The sequence below is a fragment of the Synchiropus splendidus genome, chromosome 4 (genome assembly GCF_027744825.2).
Source record: "Synchiropus splendidus isolate RoL2022-P1 chromosome 4, RoL_Sspl_1.0, whole genome shotgun sequence".
Taxonomy (NCBI): Eukaryota; Metazoa; Chordata; class Actinopteri; order Syngnathiformes; family Callionymidae; genus Synchiropus; species Synchiropus splendidus.
The window spans coordinates 12034130-12039969 of record NC_071337.1 but is presented as its reverse complement, the minus strand read 5'-3'; positions in this window follow the sequence as shown (position 1 = coordinate 12039969).

Sequence of the window (5840 nt, the reverse complement as noted above, 5' to 3'; positions counted from 1 at the left end):
ACAGGTCTGAGCCCTGCAGTTATGCCGCACTGCACCACAGCTTTACTCCCCAACACACACATCCCATCAGTGAGAACTGGTCTTGTATGGACTCTTCTTTGTGTCATGGTTGCCACAGTTCACTTTCACTTTCTCTGGTTAATGCACATGCTTAAAAAAAAAAAAGAGTCTCCGACGTTACAGCCATCAATCCAGAGAGCGAGTGTCAGGGAGCATACAGGGCAGAATACGTAAGCGCAGTACGACGGTAGAACTTTCTGATGAAACCAATAGTGCCTTCTCAGAACTGTTTGTTTGACAGAGATGGTGAGAAATGAAGCATGTGGTGAAGACAGTGACCACCACACAGGATGAACCCTCCGTGATGCCAGTTGACCTCCAAAACTCCTTCTCATTTTAAACTACATTTCAACCCTCTGTCTAAAGAGTTTATCACTGAATGCACCATGAATGTGGGGAGAAAACTCTTACACAGCAATTAGGTTTATGAAAACAGACAGCTGAAAACTGCGTGTCACTTCTGCAGAAGGGTTTTTCGTATATTAAATCGTCTTCCCTTCTTAAATGTCTTTTCAGTTGGCAAAGTGTTGCTGCATAATTGAGGCAGCTTCCTCACAGTCCCTTGTTAGCTGGAGCACGGATTAAATCCGAATAAAGATGAGTTTATGCCGCCGCTTCACCGCAAATTCCAGGTAAAGCGACGGGTCAATTAAAACAGTAAAATACAAGGAATCCCTTTCCTTGGCGTGACTAGACCTTGAAAGCTGGCGGAGGTTTTCATTTTCTTTCCTTCAAAGCTAAATGTTTATTTTTCCCCCCCGCTCTTTGTTGTGAACAGTGTGTTTGCAGTTTGGGAACAAAGGTGTCTGAGACTGAGAGATGAAAAACGGCGACGGCTGATGAAGACTGTACCAAGTTCAGACGCACGCCTGTGTGGGCTGTCTAATTGAGGAGATTGTTTGATTCTTCTCCCTCCGTGTTTCTCTGAAGACCCTGTCAGACTTGCAATCAGCGAAAAACAACATGCATAGAAGCCGAACGAGGAGGAAGCAAAGGGAGACAGCTTTTAGGAAAGAGAATGAAGAGTCTTGACGCCCACTGTAGAAGACGAGACAAGGACGGCGAAGTTTGTGCGGAGGCTACGGTGTTCGAGTGCCAGAGCTCATCAGTCTGTCAAACATCCGTTTAAGACCACAAACTTGCATCATCGAGCCACTTCAGAGCTCCGGCGTAGCAGGTGGCCTTACTTCATCTTCTTCACACACTTTCTTTCTAACTAGCTGCAACCCCATCCTTTTTTTTCCCCCACTAAACATTTGGCCTGCCCCTTTCATGTGTCACTCGACTGTGCCCCCCAAATAATAAAGCTTTTCATGTGTCCTACAGTTACATCTCAGAAGAAAATAGTGGAGCAGTCAAATAACTTGGAGCATTAATGAGTGTTATATGTTGGGAAATGCCCGATTACTTACCTCATGCATGGCAGCAAAATCCTTGCAAACCTATAAACACTGTAGTAGGAGAAACAACAAAGTGAAACTGAACCAATAAACCACAGTGATCGCATACATACATATATTTTTTTGTTTGTTTTTGTTCTATTTTTTTAATTTATTTTGGACTTCGTCCTTGTCACATACCCACAACAGAGAGCCAACACCCACTTCTACAACAGCAGCGACAATGGGAGGAGTATGTGTTGTCGCCTTTGTAACATCACTGACTGTTCTGTCAGTTTTAATTTGAGGTTGTGAGTGACAACAAGAGACTGTGCCTGAGCTATTTGTAGCTTCGTCTCAGCTAAAGGACTGTGATGTGACTATGTTTATATGGTTGTTTTTTTTAAGGAGAAGGTAGTAAAGGCGGGGAGCAGTTCTTGTTAAGGTGGGCCGCCTTGTCAAGAACAAGGACACCCTGTATTATATAGTAATAGTCTCATTTTGAGATGCCTCTGTTTTTACTTCTGATGATACTGAACTCTACTGCTAAAACGGTGCACTGTTCACATATGTAGACCAATGGTTTAGAAAACAAAATAGCAAGAACAATGAAGATCTAAAGCACCTGGCCATGAAAGAAAGATGTGGTCTAATGGGAAGTCAGTGGGACCACAGTTAGCAGCAATACAAGCTGAGCAATAAATCCCCAATGAATGGATAAGTCTGAATAACGTCCTGAAGCATGGCATTCCACTCATGTAGAGGGATGCAATGCTTGAGCATTGTCTTGCTGAAATGTGTCTTAATCTTGACACTGTTGACAGAAGTGAACAACATTGAACATTATAATATAGTCCATGACAGACAGTCAGTGCAGTTCTCTGATGGTAAGCGATCCCACCCTACGATCTACTGCTGCCTCCACCCCAGCATCTGTTTCCACAGCACAAGGTTTGCCCCTTCCCTTCATTGTCTGGCAAAATTTCACAAGTAAAAATGTGACCCATTGGCGAGCAAAACACCATGATAATGTCTCAAAAACCATGTGATGCTATTCAGCCCATCCCTGTCGACAGAAGCAGTGAACAAAACCGCGTCAGCCTCTGACATCTCCAACAGTTCCGGTTGCCAGCAACATGTGATGGCACAGCATAATACCGAGATCATGGCACGGGGTGGAGGCATGTGACCTTGATACTGGCTCCTGTCTGAGGGTACCTGTTGACAGTGGAATGATGGCTCCCAAATGGCCTGGCAGTGATCCTGCATGATGTGCCAACCCCAAACATGCCCAAGGCCCTTTTGCATTTCCCTGGTGGCAATCTTGGCATTGCTGAACACCTTCACACATGAGAACTGCTTTGTGCAGACCATCATCACTACTCCATGATGTCTTCTGTTCTTCACCGAACAGCACAATTTTCAGTGCTTTGTGTTGGTAAACAAATTTGTGATGTTAATATTCCACCTATTCTTATTGTCAAGATGGAGAGGGATTTGGATCTCTTTGTGGATGATGATGCTGTTGCCTCCTTAAAGGAGACGTCAAACTGTAACTGAAATGATTCAGGGTTGAGTGTAAAACTGCTGGAAAGAGACCAACACCATCATTCTCCAGCGTAGAAGGATGAGAATCCCGGGGTCTTGGACTCACAAGTGAGTGAAGGATGCAGTGTTAGATGGATCAGTGCAGTATTTTCTGCACAATGTGTCAGCCATAGGCGAGGAAAAAGAAAAAAAAAATCCAGGACCACTGGTTGTCTTGGTTGTCATGGGAACACCTCTGTATCACCCCAGAATAGCTGGACGCAGTTTCTCTGGAGCGCAAAAGCTTGGCTTCTGCCCTCAGCTGACCTCAGATAGGGAAACGACGATAAACATCTTGTAAGAAATAACGTTGGTGGTGTCTCAGACTTCACATTGACACATTAGGGTATGAAGTAAAAGAAAAATAAATAAATAAAAAAGGTTCCTAGTACTGGTTGCTTGTTTGTTTTGAGACAATTAGTTCCCACTAAGAATTCAACATGGAATTAATTCATTATAGAAATGAAATGAAACTTTTTATGTAGCATATTTCATACAAATGTCCAACATAAATTAGGGAAAAGCAGTTCATGTGAAAGGACCTTATAAAACCATAGTATACAGCTAAATCAATAAAACAACTTCATCATGTTGACTACCTCAAAAAACAGAATGAAAACAGAGAGACCTTACCACCATTCCAGCAAAGACGTTCAGTCTGCAGTCCTCAAATCTCCATCACATCTTACCTAGCAACAATAACATCACCTTTTGTCGCCATAGTCTCATGGAAGTTGAAACATCTTTGTGATTCAGTCACCTGCTGTGTTGCATACAGGTTTCTCTGAGCAAAGGTGGGCATCATGTGAGCGGCCAAACAAGATTCCCTCAGATGAAATTTCACCAAAATGCATTCATGTGTTCTTTTACCTATTATCAACATTATCTATTATCCAGATTTCTTTATTGGAAGTCTTTATTAGTGTTTAGAACCAATTATTTTGCAAACAAATCTTGCCGGAGGAAAAGGAAAATGCATTGAAGATAAAATAAAAAAATAAAAACAGTTCTAAAGTGTATATATATATATATATATATATATATATATATATATATATATATATATATATATATATATATATATATATATATATATATATATATATATATATATATATATATATATATATATATATATATAGGCAGACTGATAAACAATAATAATAAACATTGTGGCTCAAACAGCCTTTCTAGAAGGACATGGTGTCCATATAGTCCCTGTAGCATCTGATGAATAAATAACCCAAACAAATAAAAAGACATATAACAAGTTATCAAATTCTAAATGAATGTGAATGTACTATAGTCCAATAAATACTGCAAATGGATAGAACCCATCAACATTAATGAAGTAACAAAAACACATTGTATCACAGTTATTTCCAGACTGTCTGTGTTGCCTGTCTTTACACATGTGTAAAGCAACTGTCCAACTTCATGGACACCTATGTCCAGTTTCGCTCAGCTGTCTTATTGTGCGCACAGAAATGAAATCACAAAATGGTTTACTGCAACAGAAAATGAGGACGGCAATGAATTACGACGTAATAAAGAAATGACTGATGCCTTCAATTAGCATGGCAAACCCTTAAGGACCTGCACTTCCTCTTTTCGGATCCCTAAACCCAGAGCTTTCATTGTTTGGCAGAGTAAACAACTTCACCATATGCTCATAAGCATATTTTTCTGTTTATGGTGCAGAAAAGAGTACGACACCTGTCTAAATCCTGGGAGAATACAGATCTCGGTGGTAGTGATGCTGAATTGCACTATTTGAACACGTCTCCTTATTCATTTCCCATTGCTCTTTCAAGTGTTTCCAGTAATACACCTATATTTAGTGAGCAGGAACAGACAACAGAACTGTTGCAAGAAATCAGGAGAACACATCTCTGAGCTCCTTTTACTTGAAGTGACGACAGTAAGTAAGGCAGGTGAATTTGCCATGTTAATGGTGAGGAATGAGAATCGTGCTAGTGTACAAACGTAGACCTTTCAACCAAGTGGGCAACTAATGGTGTCTGGTACTGACAGTCTGAGTGTTTGCATGATAGATCCAGCGCACAGGCAACTTAAAAACAATGTGACCTTTGCAGCTTGCCCTGCCCTGCCTTGTAACATTCAGCCCTGACCACGTCTCAGTCAATGGAAACGAATCAGACCAACTTATTCTTCACAGATGATGTGTCTCAATAGGGAGCCAAAGGCTCCGTCACGTCTGGTCGAGCCGTGGCACCTAAGCTTGGAAAGAAAATGAATGGAAGTCTTTGGTCCACTTTGCCTCATGCCCTGGATCACACATATGGTGTACCTCAATTTACATGATAAATAATGATGTAAGTTTCGACTTTATTTGTTGTGTAATTTATGATTTATTTGCTTGTGAAAATATGAAATCATCACAGCAGAATCTGACTACTCCAGCCCGAAGGCAGATGTGGTGACATGAAAATTAAAAGGGGATCTGTGAGAAGATGACACAAGCAAGAGTTCCCACCACCCACAGACAAAAACCTGGACACTACCACTATGGCAATACTCAAAGTCCATTCATACCCATTGGGTAACCACCCAGGATACCCTTGTTTCCACTTAAGTTTAATGGGTCGGGTGGGAAGAGTCTTCTGTTTGGTCACCAGAAGATCTCTTCTCTTTGGAAATCACATGATCCTGCTGGCTCTACCACTCAAGTTGCCTACATGGCTGGGATACAGATCAGCTCCTCCAAGTACAAGGCCATGGTTCTCATTTGGTGGAGGATTTCTTGTATACTTGAGTCTTTTTCATAAAGGAAGGACAACCCAAAGACAGGTC